This window comes from Apis mellifera, linkage group LG1 (genome assembly GCF_003254395.2).
Source record: "Apis mellifera strain DH4 linkage group LG1, Amel_HAv3.1, whole genome shotgun sequence".
Classification (NCBI taxonomy): Eukaryota; Metazoa; Arthropoda; class Insecta; order Hymenoptera; family Apidae; genus Apis; species Apis mellifera.
In genome coordinates this window covers 27,200,301-27,217,719 of record NC_037638.1, presented here as the reverse complement: position 1 = coordinate 27,217,719, position 17,419 = coordinate 27,200,301, and positions in this window count along the sequence as shown.

Here is a 17,419-nt window from a genome sequence, read left to right as displayed (position 1 = left end):
CACGTAGATAGAGGCGCGAAAATACAATAGAGTTTTTATTTTTACGGTTGATCGTTGACGTTTTTGACGCGACGTGACGTAGCAGCGTACGGGTAGCGGATACTTTTGGGACGAGTTCACGAGGGCACGAGCCCAGAACGGTAATTACGCGAGTCGGAAAGTCGTCAGCCTCGGTCATAACTTGGCCGATTCCCGGGAGGAATCGTGGGCGCAATTTGTCGTTCGTTCGGGCAAGAGGAGAGCAGGAGAAAAGGACCGGCCCCGATTATTTGGGGTGCAGGATGCACGATGCAAACAACGATGCGAGGGACGTTGTGAACAAATGATGTGCGTCCGTTTGTGCATTCGTCTCGTTTCGTCGAACGCGTTGTATCCCTGCTGCTTCCTACCCATCTCCGCACCAAATGCAAAATTGCTCTCCGTACTTGGGACAAATACGAACGAAGCTGTTCGTCGTCCCGCCAACCCATTACTTTAACGACCTACGATGGAAACTCGTGTTTAAAATGACGAATAACTCTTCTCTTCCTTCCAAAAAAAAAAAGAAAAAAAATACGCTCGTCCCTCGCAAACACTCGTAAATGGGATCGTCGTCTAATATTTTACCGTCGCTCGTCGATCGCCTCGAGATAACAATATTTTTTCACTCGCGTGAAAATGGAAAAGTTGGGAAAGAAATCAGTATCGTCGACTTTTCGCGCTCGCGCGTCTTGAAAACCGGTAGCGATATTGGTCGAGCAACGGCCGATCAATGATTCAGGCGCAATCTCATTTCGTATGATAATCCGCTGACCCGGAGAAATATTCATCGTGGCGGTTCAGTGACTCTCACGAAATTCCACCTGGTTCTCGCGCCTCCTCTCCTCCTTCGAAAACCGCCAGGGGCTGCGCCACCTCTCTCCTCCCCTCCCCCTTAGTCGCGAAGCCGCTGCTACTATTCGTACACGCAGGACGACCACGTGATACGTGCGGAAACGTAGCCGCGGAAGGGAAAAAAGGCCGAGGAAAGGAGAAGCAACGCGAGTCGGTGGCAAGTAGAACGTGGGGAAAAAGTTGGGTTTTTTAAGAAAAGTTTCTCCTCCCCCGCCTCCCCGGTGATACGGGAAACTACGTTGGATTACCGTCGGTACGGGGATGATACTTTCGGGAGTCGGACACAAGTAAATGATGGATAGCCCTTGTCACGGCCTCGAATGTAAAACTCGCGTAAATCTCAACCTCTCCTCGTATTCCGACGCAAAATGTGCCTCTTGTACTTTCCACTTTCCTTCCCTACTGCTACATTTCTCACTTTACTTCTACCGATACCGTAATTACCGAAGATTCTTCTTTTAAGAAAGAATCGTTTAAACCTGTTAATCGAAACACGCGTTTAAAATAATTGTACAAATCGATTATCCGATTGAAAATTGGTGAAAAAAGAATCGAAGGAGATAGATTAATCCTCGCGGCAGGCGTCGAACCGAGGCGCGGATCATGGCGTAACGAAAGGGTGAAAAAAACTCTCCTCTCTCTCCCTCTCTCTCTCTCTCGAGAATTCGAGGGAACCGTTGGCGGTATAGTTAGGAATGGAAAGGTTACCGTTCGTTTCGTGAAAAGTCAAATATTTGGACGGGTATGGCGGGCCACACGCGCGATTTTCCATAGAAGAGCGGGCAGTTTTCAGTGGGATTCGTTGTACTCCGGCGCAACGGGAGAAAAGAAACATTGTGCGCGAGGTACGCGAGGTACCCTCTGGGACGTGCTCTTCTCCGCCTCGCCAACAGCTGATTAATCGTCCCGGATCATCCCCGGAGACCACGGAGACGCATCGAGCGCGGCTTCTTTGTCGTTGGCGAACGTCGTTTCGTGCCGACTACCTATTTTTCGCTTACAACGAACGAATACAACTCGTCACGGACGTGCACAGTTTCTTCTCATAACACTTCTCCTCCCCTTCTCGAGATTACATTCGGTCATCGATTCATTCAATCCGAAAATTTCTATCTTTCGTTCATATTCTATACGATAAAATATGTATCGTTTCTTATATTCGTGAAATATAGTTTCTTTTTTTTCTTCTTTGGCAAAAGTCGCAAATTCATTTTTTCATGTTGGTTCGAACGGCAAGGTTGGAACAACGAGAGGAGAGTATCAAAGGATATAAACGGGAACGTTAGGAAGAGAAGACGTAGGGCAGTTTGTTAAGCGTGGAAGTTGCCCCTGCAGTGCGGCACATTCGTTGCAGCTTAATTTGTTTATTTGTATAGGGTATCCGAATGGGAGAGGGCGAATTGCAGCGCGATACAATGTTTTATTTAAATACGTCGCTGCGATCTCACTCACGCCCCATGGGTGTCCTGGAACGGCACCAGTTGCCTACACTTAATATGGGAAGCGACACGCTCATTTTTATTTCTCAGTCCCATGGAAAGCGACGTGGCACCTCTCTTCCTTCTCTCTCTGTCGCGATTTTTACGCGATTCTCGAACATATTACTCTAAGAATTCATTTTTGCTGGCTAAACGTCGGCCAATGCTAAACGTCGAGATGTATCACCGCGATCTTAAAGATTATTCAAAATGCACGGAATAAAATGGAAAAGTTGGAGGAGTGAATATTTCATATTTTATCTTTCGCTCTTACGCACCGTTTGATACTCGAGTAATGGTTAATAAACGAACAACGCGTTGAAATAAGAGTGGATGCATAAGGTATGTACGTACGTACGTACGTAGGTGCGGCGTTGAAAATTTTACGAGCGGAGTAATTAAAGAGAAGGAAGGAGTTAGGCAGCTGCTTTGTACGACGCGTGATCATGTCATGCTCGTTATCAGGTAGCTCTCTTATGTCGGGGACAATGGAGATTTTGAAAAGACTGCATGAATTCTAAATCCATGCTGGGAGCGTGGCCCGCCGCGGCGTAATTCGAGTTAATTCCGCTGCAGGGAACAGGAGACTCGATTAAAAATCTTGACTCATTGTCTTCTGTTTGCTCCGGGTGCAACGCCGGGGCTCCGGCCAATTTTCTCGAACGGCGGCGGAAAGGAATTCATTAAAATTCATAAAAATATGCATCTAGTTAGCCGCCGCTAAATCGCTTCGTTACGCCCCCCCTCCTCCTATCGAATATTCCGTCCGTTCGACATCCTTTTGTTTCCGATTTTCCGTCTCGGAGGGATTTGGAGTAACCGGCTACTAGCGTTTCAAACGAACGTATCGAGGGTATCTTTCGATCACGGAACGCGCAAAGTCGATACGCAAAGATAATTATAAATTCTCTTTCCCGATTACGTCGAAATCCCTGGGGTATAACCCCCTCCTCCCATGGTCGATGAAAACCGACTTGAACTCGAGAGTCAGGTTCGGCGATCTTGGGTCGAAAAGTTTTGTCCGACAGAGAGTTCGGGATACGAGGAGAAGAAGAATCGGTCTGATTTTGAGATTCTCGAGCGGTCGATGGCCCGGTTCAACTCTGGCGAAATGTAAGAAAGAAGGAAAGCAAAGATTTCCTCGTTGGAACTTCCTCTCCAGAGTTGAAAATTTAACGTGGACTAGGCGAACGGGCGGAGACATTAGAGATCGAGGGCGTAAGCAAATACGGTTAACGCTGTTTGCTCTGGTTTGAATAGAAATCACGTGTGCGCTACTCGAGTATCGCGTACTCTGCGGCGACCTTCTCTCCACCTCGATGCGCACCAACGGTCCCTCAAGTTAAATAGTATAATGGCCAATTTAAAATGTCCCGCAGTATCTAAGATCCGTGTTTGCCCGTGGTCGAGATGTGTTTGAACGGCATCTCGTTCGTTCGTTCCTCCACGCTCGGAATAGAGAGAAAGGAGGAAGAGGCGGTTACGACGATGACAAACCCCCATGGGCCCTCTCGATCGGAGAGTGTGTCTTCGACTCAGCCGAAACCATGCATTCCAGCAGACCTTCCGTAGTCTTCGTATTCGCCGATTTAAAAGATTTAACAACGTCTTTTAACGTCCTCCTTCGCGATAATTAACGTGACATCTCGCGAAAAAGTAATAAAATTTACACGCTCGTCCTTAAAATCTCTGTTCAAAATTAAAAACGTTAAAATTTGTCGGTAAAGAAAGTTGCCGTTAAGAAGAAGAAGAAATCTCGTAAAAGCAATTTTCCCCGAGTCGAAAAAGAAGGATAGAATGTGGGGTAGGGGAGGAAAGGACGTGGGGAGAGGCGAGAGATTGGGTAGCGAAACGCGCCTATTTTTCACGTAACCACCGGAGAGAGGAGCGGACACAGAGGGTTGCGCATTATTGCATTGTCCAGTTTGATAGAATCGGAAAATCCTTCAGGTGTCGGGGCGGGGAGGGGAGGGCCACGCGAGGTGCCTAGCAATGCGCCTTGCGACCATTCTCCCAAGGGCACGACGCGGTAACCCATCAAACTTTTAGCCGGACATTCCCCACCCGATACTCGTTCGCGTTGTTCTTCTTCTTCTTCTTTCGGCCGGGACGTGCCACGGAGAAGAGGCCAGCTTCGCGCGGGAGGGGCTCACCGTGATGAATATTGCAGGGGGCGCTTATTGTTTCCACTCACAAATCATCCGCCGATGTCTCGCGGGGGGTGCGCCGCAATGTTTTATTCTCCGCCGGTCGACAGCCTCGACATTCGAACGCCTTCGCTCCGCCTTTCCTCATCTCCTCGACCGAATCTCGTATCGTCGTTCCCCGTCCTCCTCCTCTGAATAACGTTGACCGATTCTTCCAAGACTTATCGCTACTTTGCAAAAGTATCCCTCCTCTCAACGAATTTGCAAAATATCTCACGAACGAGAACGAAGATTTCAAATCTTTCTTCTTTTCGCGATATTTTAATCTATTTTCCGAAGAAAGGAGAGAGGAAGCGGTTTCTGATTTAACGAGTTATCTCTCCTCTAACGGTAAAGAGAAAGTAAATTCGTTGGAGAAAGGAATCGCATGTTGGTGCAAGTATATATTTCCGTTTCTTTACGAGGGAGGCTAAATGGAGGGGGGTTGGGAAGAGAAACGTGAACTCGTTTCTTCGGTAGGCTCGAACGGAACACCACCCTCGTCCCAATTCCGTAACAATAATTTTGCAAATAGCCGACTGGAAGCCGCTGCTAAATAATGAAGCACCCTGTCGTCCGAGAAGATTCAATTTGCGGCACCGACACACATGGAATGAGCCAAGGTGTATTCCGCAAGAGGAAAGGACACGTGGTAAAGTTACTCCTCGGCCTCGGCTAAAATATCTACCTATCTTCCTCCCTCTCCCATTTTCGTCGAGCTATCGTAAGGAAGAGAAAGTGGATCGCGTGTATTTTTCCATGTTTCTCGCTTTAAAAATTCATATCCCGCTTTATATTTGACCACTATATATATATATACACACACGAAAACAATATCTTTCGAAGAAATAAATTTTTTCATATAACAATTTTCCAATTATCATCCCGATTTTTATCACAGTTACTCTCTCTTCCCCAAATCTTCGAATTTAACGCGCTTCTCCTCGTTTCTCACGTCTTAAAAAATACAAAGATATTCAAATCTAATATTCAAATGCCGACCCGCAACAACAAACTTGATTTTCCACGTACGTACGATCGACCAAGCGTGGTTCGGATACGTTTTCCATCTTTTTAGAAAATCGATATAAATAAAAAAAAGAAGAAACAAAAAATTTTATCAAAAACAATAAAATTGTTCGATAGAGAAACGACACGAGATAAAATTATTTCACGCGTAATCCACGCCGCGGAGACTCTTCCCAACCGAATTAATGGAAGGGGAGAGAAGTTGCGGATTCCTGAACAGAGGGAGAGGGAGGAGACGTTCTCCAGAAACGTGTTTACTCCCGGCGAAACTAATTGCGCGTGCACAATTTTATTAAATTTGTCCACAACGTTAGCTCGTTTGCATTCGTTAATGAGTTTTCGGTCTGGCGGCCGGTCTGGCTGGGGACGTAACGAGGTTGGGACAAGCGCGGGAAGGGGTGAGGGGTGGGGGTCGGTAGGCGCGAGCGGCGCGGCCGATGGACGACACGGACAAGCGACGAGTAAGCGGAGAGCGCACCGCCGGTTTGCTTCTCGTTCGAATTTGCATACTTTTCGCGCCGGGATTCGATTCTCTTTCGGCGCGGCAGCGGAAAATCCTGCTTTCGTTCTTTCTCTCGCAAACCACCACGCTCCATCCCGGAATGGAACAACACTTTTACACGCTGCGCGCGTAAGTAGACACGGAGAGGTTAGACGCGATAGACCACTCGTAGATCACTCTGCGGTCTGGCATCTCGAGGGTCGCATTATCCCCACGCCCAAGGGTAACAACCCTTTTTGTCGGGTTTTCTTCTACAAATTACGCTTTACATCCTGGCTGCCTCGACCGTGAAAGAGTTTAAATCGACCCGGACGGAAAAACAGCCGAGCAATTCTTAACCCGATCCCGAGGACGACGCGTTGGGGAGGAGGAGGAGGTTTGAGATGCGATGTATTAATTTTTATTGGGAAGCGGAGGAATATTTCGCCACGATTGCGCCAAGTTTGAAAACCGATTTAAAAAAGTTGTTCCGTATCGCGGTCGTTCCCTAAAACTTTTTAATCGGCTGGTTTCGATACGCGGCGAAATCTTGAGTAAAACGCGCTCTCTCTCTCTCTCTCCTCTCTTAATGTCGAGACTTCTACAACGATACGGTATCCCCCGTGGGACTAAACCACTTGGAATATTTACGATAAATACGCACACGTATCTTCCTGTCTACCGGGCGGATAACAAGGGGGAATAGGCCGATAAAAGACATTATTCAAATTTGCTTTTCGATATAATCGAGTAGAATAAAACCGAAGAAGCGTATCGTACGTACGTACATCCCAACCGGATGTAACCACAGATCTCCAAATCTAATTAATCGTTTAAAATAGGATTAATTTTTAAAATTAAAACGATGAAATATTTGCCCAGGTTTAATCATCGTTACATATATATATATATATTATTATATAATCACGTCGTATTGAAAATTTTATCCGAGCATCGTTTATTGACAAAACGTAATTACGATTGAACAAATGTAAATGAATAAGGAATTCCATTCGTAATTATTATTATACGTATTATTGCAACGAGGAGACGAGCAAAACTCTAATAATCCCGCTCTTTAGTGGTAGAAATTTGCCGTGCGGGAGGGAAAGCGGTACGACGAAGGTACACGGTGATGGCTCGAGACCGAGCAATATCACGGGGACCTGGTCATCTTAATGGAGTCGTGGGTCGCCGGTGCGAAGCTTGGAAACCGAAAAGCACGCACCAATGGCTTTAATGAGATTCGCAAGTCGCAAATCCTGTCTGAAGCGATGACACCGGGAGGTTGTAAACTAGAATTCCATTCCTGTATTGCGAGAAACTCGAGAAACCGCGGCAACTTTCCACATCGCGTTCCCTGTCCACCTTCTTACACTCGTAAAGAGAACGGCTCGAAACGAAAAGAAATATTATTCGTAAAGCAACGATATATATATATATAAAAAGAGAGAGAGAGGAAAGAATTTACAGAGACGATTGGTTTTCAACCTCTTTCCCAACCCTCCTCCGCCCAGCTACATAGGTACCGCGTGATGAAAACGAAGTGGAAGAGGTTGAATTTCAGTTTCGCTGTGGCGGATGGTCGGTGAGCGGCGAGGGTAATGGGGGAGAAAGAGAGAGAGAAAGAGAGGGAGAGAACGGGGATGGGAAGGAAGGAGGAGAAGCTGACAGGATCGCGTTCGTGTTGGTCGTGAGTTTTGGACTTGGGAATTTTGGCCGGTGGCTCGTTCGCGGGGCACAAAGCGGTCTGCCGGACTTAACGTGATTAGCAGAGATACCCCGGTAGCTTCCTATTATCCGCGGTCCAGACGCCGCCGCACAACCGACCCATCCCCACGTTCTCCTCTTCCTCCACCTTCCCCTTTCTCACCCCCCGTCAACCACTTCATCTCGGTCCAACCGTACCAATGGATAACGCTGACTATCAATGTCTTTGGTAAACCATCCGCTCCCACAATCTCTCTAACTCTCGTTTCCTTCCTCCTCCTTAAAATTTTCATCCATTTCCTCCGTTCTTTCTCGATCGTTTTACTCGTCGATCATGGTCGATAAAGAGAATTTTGGAAAAATGCGCTCCGTCGTTCAACGAATCTCGGAGGATCGGTGGATTAAAAGGACGAAGGCGAAGGTTCGGTCGACTGGTCGGGACGATGACGGGCGAGGAGAGGCAGGCGGCGGATGCTAAAATCGGAGAGAAGCGAAGCGATACTGGAACGCGGGAGAGCTTACGGTCAGTAGACAGGGTGAGAGTCCCTGCGAGTATGAAACTCAATTTGATTCCTGCTTCCAGCCGAGCCCGGTCGTCGGAAGCGGAGGTGGGCGGGGGGGAGGGAGGAGTGGCGGACCATCGCCACCCCAGAAAAGGGGGTGCTCCCAGGGGCGTGCGACTGACCCGACATCCTGCAGGATCCAGCCACTCATATTGCCAATTACCAACTCTACGACCCTCTCGCTCCTCGCTCGCTTCGGACTTGCGATCATTCCAGCCACTTTCAGCCTGCTCCAGTTACGTCGCCGACCTAACCTTTCTCCTCCTCATTCCTGCGCGCCACTCTTACACGTTTGTTATCGCCAACCGAATCTTCCAACTCGGACCACTTTGCGATCTATGTTTACCCTTTTGCGCGCTGAGATATCGAGAGGAACGAGTTTTTCACGAAGAGGTAGAGGTAGGAGATAATAAGAGAGGGAGAGAGAGCACAATAGAAACGAAACCACGAAAATACGATCGCAAAATCACTTAGGTTTATTGGAGCGGAAGAAAAATGACGATGCATTTGCCGAGGTAATCGTATATAAAATCTATATGTCACCCGTACACGGTTCTATACGGGCAAGTTTATGCGTTATAAAAGAGGGTCGGCCGATGGCGCTCCTCGGATAGAGGAGAAGCCGGAGGGATGTCAGAGAGGTAAAAGGACGAGGAGTTGAGTTTAACAAATATTGAAGTCTTGGAAAACCGTCAACTCACACCGTGCCTCGCTTCGTACCGAAAAGAAGAAAGTTGCGAGTTTAAACTTGTCTAAATGTTTATACTTTTCCCCTGCCTCGATATCTCCTCGAGACCCCTCGTCCCCTCTTTGATACGGTCTAACGCCACCACGTCGATTCGACGCGTTCTCAAAATTACATTTTCGGTCCGCCTTTCCATATTTTCCTCCCTCGCGCCAAAACTCGCCGCGTTTTTCGTTCGTCCTCTCGCACGTTCGACGTTCTTTCCTTAATCGAAGGAAAGGATCGAAGGCGCGGGACAGGAAGGAACGATTGGTCGCGTTTGGTCGCCGATTACAAACGCGGTTGCGAGGGTCGAGTCGATTCGAGTGGAAGGGTGGGTGGGTGGCAGCGGCGGAGTAAGATGTAATTTTCAATACTCGGGAGCGGAGTCTCTGGAGGCGCGAGGGGAGCCACAATTCCGGGGGTTTACCGTGCACTGTCGACGTAAACTCTCCTCGGTCGCACCCCCATCGGCCCAAGTCAGCCACCACGAGGAGAGAGTACCACTTATTCGAACCCCCAGTGACTGTCAATACGGGTTCCTATAGTGTCTCCGGAAGCATATCGGACGGATGAATAAATCTCGTTACACGCTCGGATCCGATAGGATTCGAATAAGCCGCAACGCGTTAAATCGACGATCGAAGATGCCGATGCGCTCTCCTTTCCTTGTATTTTTTTCCTTTAACGATCGCGTTTTAATTATCGCGAGAGAACAATTGGCATGGAATTCTTCGAAAAACGAAAGGGAGAAAGTAGTCGTCGTATCGTACACGAATCGATCATTCAACACGAGCGGTTCAGCGATGAAAAACGCGAGCAAAGCGTGTTCATTTTTTTGTTTTTTTTGTTTGTTTCGAATAACCTTGTTTCGAAGTTGCAACTATGCTGTTCGATGCGGTGAGGTAAGGAGCGTGTGGGAGCGAGGTTCAGAGCCCAGGGGAGAGCCGAGAGTCACACTGATCTTGCTCTTTGTCGCGGGGCCCATTCGAGTGCATCCTCCACCTCCTCCGCTCGCTCCCTCTTCGCCGTGCCATCTTCCCACCGAAACCTAGGCTTCCTTCCTTCCGGAGGAGTCGCGAGCTACATATCGTGGCTTTCGAAACCCTCTTGAGAGGGCGCGCTGACTTCGATATTCCGTATCGAGTTACGCTCGTTTCGCGTACCAAACAGTCCGCGAGTAAAGGGGGTGTCGGCTGATACCGTTAATATCGAAATCGGGCTTGGATTTGTAATTGCGCTCGATTCACTCGCATTTATCCCTTATGCGTGACGAAGAAATACGAAATTTCGCAACTGCGTACATTATCCGTGTTCTTTCGTTCGTGAAATTACGAGTTTGGCTTTGGAATAATTCGATAATTCTTCTTAATCTACAATTACGTTTCATCGAATTAAACCTGGATAAAATTTCTTTCTTTTTCTCCTTTTCGTTCTCGAAAATCTCCGCGACGCGAAATACAAAAACTTACTTTAACTGGAAGTCGATACCGGTAACGATCGGCAATGATTGCGAGGTTCGAAGCGTGTAACGATCTCGGAATCGAGGAAATTCCCTGAACGGCGCAAATTAGTATCCGTTTGATTTACCCATGGGAGAGGATAAGGTAAGTCGGCGATCGGCCGACTTGCTCCGTCTCAGGTACACGCAAAAACGTGTTCGGGCCCGCCGCTGGAAATGCGATCGTCATCTAATTGGAACTCGATACCTCGGTAACGAGGGTTACAAACTTTTCCGTTTTCTATCCGCCCCTTATCCTCCTCCTTTTCCGCCTCCTTCTTTCCACGTTTCTCGAGCGGGTGCGACCCCTCGAGTCGAAACTCGCCGTCAAGAGGGGATGAAAAATTGTTATCTTATTTATGGGCACGAGATTAGACCACGTAGAAACGTTTCGCGCCACTAACAGGCGTCGGAATGATGAATGTCCTCGAGATCGAGCCCGATGCTTCACCCGACCAGAAGTCGCTCGCTCCATTTACCGGCTCTTCGTTAATTAACTAATTAAGCGAGTGCAGGTAAATAGCCGCTCGTCGTCAAGACGAGGGAAAGAGAGAGAGAGGGAGAGAGAGAGATTAGAACGTATGGAATTGCTAGGGGGTTGACACGGGACACCGATTACGAGGTAATTGTCACGTCGTTGGCGTGCCACCTATCTGTACATCGTTCTGCGCGAACGGAACAACCTCTACCGGTTCGTTATGGGGGGCACGGTCTATAACGCGTTATTCTCCACCCGTAAAACGATCGGCGCGTGATTAAACAGCGTTTAGCTGCCTCTGGAAGATAACGGTATTCGCTGTTTCTCATTTTTGGAAAATGGATCGTCTCGAAGATTGTTCGAAAAGAAGGAGGAAGTGTAAAAATTGTATAGAAAAAATGATCCGCCACGTGAGATAGTTGGGCGGATGAAAGCCGACGACGACGAAAACGACGAAAACGAGGAGGAGGAGGAGGAGGAGGATGAAGGGGAATTACTGGTGCGCCATTACGAGCTGCGGTTCGTTTGCAGAACGCCTCAACGATGCAGACAGTGCATTCGACTGCAACCGGCCACGAGTCCCCAAGAGGGATGCAACACCAGCTTACCTACGCGCCAGTTTGGAAATCTCAGCGCGGAGAGATGCGATACATCTGGAGGTTGTGCAGACATCACGCGAGAAGTGGGGAGAGGGTGGGATAGAGATGGAATGATATCGGCGTGGGGGAGAGAGAGGAGGGGCGAAGAGGCGAAAGGACGAGGAAGAGAGGAAGGGTAAGGTCGCTTCAACCTCTCAGCATCCCACGAGGCCTCCGGTGTAATTAAGCGAGTGCACCCTCACATGTCTACGTACGTTCGCGTCGTGTCTATCCATCTAACCGTGGCAGGGTTGTTCTCTTCGTTCGGCCCGTGTGCCTTGAACCAAGGGTCGGGTTGAGATAAGGTCGCAAAAACCTTTGAAACCTCGGTACCACAACCTCGTTCCCAACATCTTGTCGACTCATACCAAGAATCTGGAAAAATGTGCGTGTTACAAAAAACAACTACATCCGGAGGGAACCGATGTGCCCACGCTTCCATCAACGAAACGCGATACCTTCTTCCTTTTCCTTTCCCTCCTCTTCCTCCTCCTCTCTTTAGTTCTTCTCGCCATGATAGGATAGGATAGGATAAGTTACGATAGACGTTGTTAATATTAGATACGCGTATTAAGCGCATACCAAGGATCGAATCAATTTCTCGAGGCATAAATCTTTAAAGCGTTTCTTCTTTCGGGTGTGGAAACGGAGGAAAATGGAAGCGGATCCAAAGGTGGTGCGCGGTATATCGTGGAGGACCGCATGTACGTTAGTGTGCACGTTATATGGTAATGGAGGGCCAATCATGCGGTAACTAGCCACCCTAGGGAGACGGTCAGGGCTGCCAACCAGTGGTCAGCTCCCGTCAATGTGTCACTTACGTAGCTAGAATACCGAACCCTCCCGACAGAATGTTACCGCTGAACGCATTTCCCCTCGATTGCAAGTCCCGTCAGTCTCGTGTCTGGAACGCGAACGTTCCGTTTCTGCGAACGCGAAAATTCTTCCCGATTTTTAAATTATCCCTAAGTAACATCTTCCTTTCCAACTCTTTCTAACAACTTTAAACCGATACGTTATAAATCTATCGTCGTTCCTTTCTCTTCTAGCGGAGCAACACCATCAACCCCGTAATTATTCTAGAAACGGAAACAGCAACAAGTCCTCGACCTTCGTTACCGCGGCGCGGATTAACGGAGCGAAAGATTCGCGTAATTGCGAAACAACAACGTTAAATCTTGAATTTAAAGGGCTCGGATGAAAGGAGGAGGACGAAGGGAGAGGCAAAGTACGGGATGAAGCGAGCGCAGAACGAAACGTGTCGGGCGATTCTTGATTTCGAGGGTCATGAACGACTTGACGAAGGTCGAAGCAAAACTACCACCACCACATACGCCGAGAGAAACAAACGTATCGCGTTCTATCACACGATGCGGAGCTATACCACCTTCTCGCCGCTGGTCAAGTCAAGGGGAATGTATAGAACCGCGAGAGAGCGAGCGAGAGAGAGAGAGAGAGAGAGAGCGGGAAACAGGGCGATAAATAACTACAGGATGAAAAAGGGGGCGCGGTACCCTCCCGGGGCCCCTAAACCTAGACTACATACCCCCTCGCCATCCCTTGCCACCCCTCGTCGTACCGGCATCGTATAAACCGCGCACGGGCCGACCCCGACAATTATACCCTCGCACGCGAAATGTTTTATTACCCTAACGTAGAATGCTTGCGTACAGTGGGATCGTGTGTGCACACCAACGTATCCAACGCTTGCGTTTCGATGCATCCTGCCGACTGCCGATTACTGCCCTATATATATACACATATATATGTATCTCCCACTTTTTCCAACGCGAATCGCGAACAAACGTTATTCTAGTTCTTTAAAAAAAAAAAAAAAAGACGATACACAAATATTGGAAATGGAAACTGGAATATTTTCGCGTGTACGATGTTACGGATATAGACGCCTCTCAAGCGGGAAACTCTCGAAGCTTTGAGATTCCAAGTGGCTCATTACGAAGCAAAGCACCCGATAAAGTCCTCCGCGTTGGACCATGATGTTGGAGGGATGTTCAGGGGGTAGCTGAGAGTATCTTATATTCCCAAAACGTGCACCAGATGACGCTTGGTCTTTCGCCTAATTTTGCAATCTAGCCTTATCCGTTAACTGCTCACTAAATCGAGAATCCAATCTTCTCTACGGTCTTAACTTTTCGGCGCGACGATATGTCGTTTACCAAGAAATTGAGGATTTGCAAAGTGATGAAATGAAAGAGAGGAAAGTTTTACGAGATGAAGAAACGAGTCGGAAGGAATTAAATGAATAATCGACGTGACGCGAAACGCTATCCATCACCGTGGATACGTAACGATTCAAGCGACATCATTTTCTGCGATCAAACCGGAAGCGTATCGATCTTCGTTACTTGGCCGCTTCCACCTCTCTCGTGTCATCTTTATTTTTTCATGCCTCGCGTTATCAACTTTTGCAACAGAGCATGCGTTGAACTTCTCCCGAAGTGCATTTCGCGTGCAAATTGATCGTTAATTAATTAAAAATGTAGAGACTGACAGCAGAGGTATTTACCTCCCGTGCCGTGCATTCACCCTTCCAGCTAAGTCAGCTCTTAGTCTTCGGTTAATCGGGTTAAATTAACTCGGTTAGCGTACGACGGGCTATTACTATACCCTCGTACTTGGTGACTCGTTGGATACTCGAAATCGTTGCGAAAAATTCAAACTCGTGCGTTCATCATGCGATTTTATTATTAATTATTAACGAGAAAGATCGGAAGATTTTTAAGTAAATTAAAATCACATTTTACATATCTCTTTGTCCTTTGTTAAACGTTTTAAAATTAAAACGATTGTGAGGCAAGATAAAAATAAAGTTTTATATAAACAAAAAATGATTTCCGTCTTATACTTGTTTATTAGTTTCCATCGAGGCATTGATTTTTAAATTGTGTAATAAATAAAATTAGCAATGGGGATGACTTCGGTAGCCGGCCGAAGGGTCGAGTTGTAACTTAATCAGGGCAACTTCCCCCCCGACTTAATAAAGCTGTCTCAATTTTCGCCTCATTACCGAAATACGTACCAAGATTTTTTTATTCGATTTGCGTGTACGCTCAGTTAGCTGCGAAATCTCATTTTTTTTTTATTAATCATTTTGAAGTAAAAAAATAAGATTGTTAGCGATTTCAAGACTGGCAAAGATGGATCGACGATTATTAATATGATATCGATAAATTAAAATGTAAATGTTTAAATGATGAAGAAAATTATACTGATTTTGAAAATTTCAAAATTCGAAATCTCATTTTTTTTTTTAGTAATCATCTTGAAGTAGAAAAATAAGATTCGATAGTTAGCGTTTTCAAGATTGGCAAAGATGGATCGACAATTATTAATATGATATCGATAAATTAAAATATAAATGTTTAAATGGTGGAGAAAATTATATTCATTTTGAAAATTTCAAAATACGAAATCTCATTTTTTTTTTTAGTAATCATTTTGAAGTAAAAAAATAAGATTCGATAGCGTTTTCAAGACTGGTAAAAATGGATCGACAATTATTAATGGCATCGATCCTGTAGAATAATAAATTAAAATGTAAATGTATAAATGATAGAGAAACTTATACTTATTTTGAAAATTTCAAACTCAGATTGAATCGATGGTTTAATAATATTTTAATAAAAGTAACGATGACGATGAGGAAAAGAAACGAGTTTCTCATTGGATTAATCTCCTTTTTGCGGAGAACTATCCAGCATTACGTCGATTTGGCCGGTTGATTAGTTACGGGAGACCAAGTACGATCGGTCCGATCGTTGCTGAACGTATGGGACGCGATATGAAGACACGTTCACCTCGACTCGGTTATCGTCCGTACAATCCATACGTCGATCGTCATACTAATGAAACATCAAAACGTACATGACGCAATCATGTCGTATCGCGCATCACGCTCCTCGCATCGCGTCCCACATACAACTTGGATACACGCATATCCGATGCGAGGACACGTGGAAATTATGGATATTAAAGAAAGAAGGGAAAAAGAAAGATCGAAGGAATCGAGAAGATGAAAAATCGTTAGGAAGAAGAGGCGAGGCGATGCAATTTTAGAAAATGTAGAAGGCTTGGTCGATGATTACAGGAGGCAGAGGAGGAAAGAAAATAAGAGGATTGTGCCGAACAAAGTAATTATAGAGTGGCGGCGTAGCGAGAAGAAACGGTTGGCCGGGCTGGGCGAGCGTTCCGTGAGGCGGAGGTGGAACCAAGGGTCGGAGTTGATAAAGAAATAAAGAATCGTGAAAGTTGGCGTCGAACCCCGCGCTCCCGTGAGGCCTTATGACTTAAAGTCTCCTTACTCCGTTAATTCCGAACATTAACAAAAGTCTCGCTAAAACTCGCCGCCAACTTTTCCGCCCTCCTGGGACCGGCTCGGGACTTGTTAATGAAAAAAATACAATAAAACTCTCTTTCTCTCTCTCTCTCTCTCTCTCACGAGAGCGAAACTCGCCTCCAATTGTCGGGACTTGCTTCGTCGTTCAACGCTTTCCAACGACACGCTCCTTTCTTTCCACCGTCCTTAAGGCGAAATTATTGCAAACAATGGATCAGGATTTTCTCCCCGTTGCGAGGCGAAGAGGAGCTTTTTACAAGTAACGAAATATCGCTCGAAAATATCGGCTCGGAAAGAAATCGAAACGGAACGATCTATGCGTCCCGTGGAATGATAATAATTTTCTATTCGAGGGACGATGTAAAAATTAATACGTAAAATTCGCCTTTTGATCGTCGACAGAGGGCTCCTTGTTCTTTCGACAGGGTTTAATATCGAAGCGGTGGTGCGAAACCGCTTTATTACGTTTCCGCTTTATGCCGACCCCTTCTTCTTCTCTTTGCCTCGCGAACGAGATCCCTTATTTATTCATTTATTCCGGCCGAGATGAACTTTACGAAGATTTTAACAGCGCTCGAAACGCCACCTCTCAGATTCGGCAACGCGCGATGCGCGTGGCGGGGAACAAATTCCGTGGAAAACGATTTTGGATGGGCAGAGAGAGACCTCCCGCCGCCGCTTCCTGCGAGGGAGGAATAATATCGTGTGAACTCGTTTCGCAAAATTAATTACTCAGACCTTGAGGGTAAAGCGTGGCCCGTGATATTCCACCACCAACGCGTATAACAACGTAAACGTCGCGGTAACGTATGCGACCATTTAAGCGATTGTCGCGTTATCGGATTACGACCGATTCGTCTCGCGTTCGATCTATGCGTCTGTCGGGGAAAATTTGTCGAAAGTTTTTCGTCTGCTTCTCAAATTAAATTATCGTTTAATCCGTCGATCCCTTTCTTCTATACGATTACTCTCGTAATCGTTTAAATTTTGCAATTACGACTCTACCTCTCGATGGAAACACGAGAATGATTTCTTTTTTGCCTCTTTTTTTTTTTCGGCAACAATTTTATGCGGAGGAAAAATAGGGTGCGAAAATGAAAGAGAAAAAGAAACGTCCACGGGAAAAGTTATCTCGAACACGAAACGAAAAACTTCTCAATATCGGTTAAACGAAAGTTTCGGTGTAGTGGTGGAACAGGTTGGAAATAACGTTTGATCGTGCTGAAAATTAGGGAAGCGATCTCGTGGAAGGGTCGGAAAAATAAAAAAATATCGAGGGAAAAGGAGAGACGATATATCGAGAAAAAGTAAAGTTTTCGAATTCTCGACGTTTTAAATTTTTTCCTCTCTTCTTCTTAAAAAAAAAAACTTGTTAAAGTATCGAAATATTTTTAAATAACG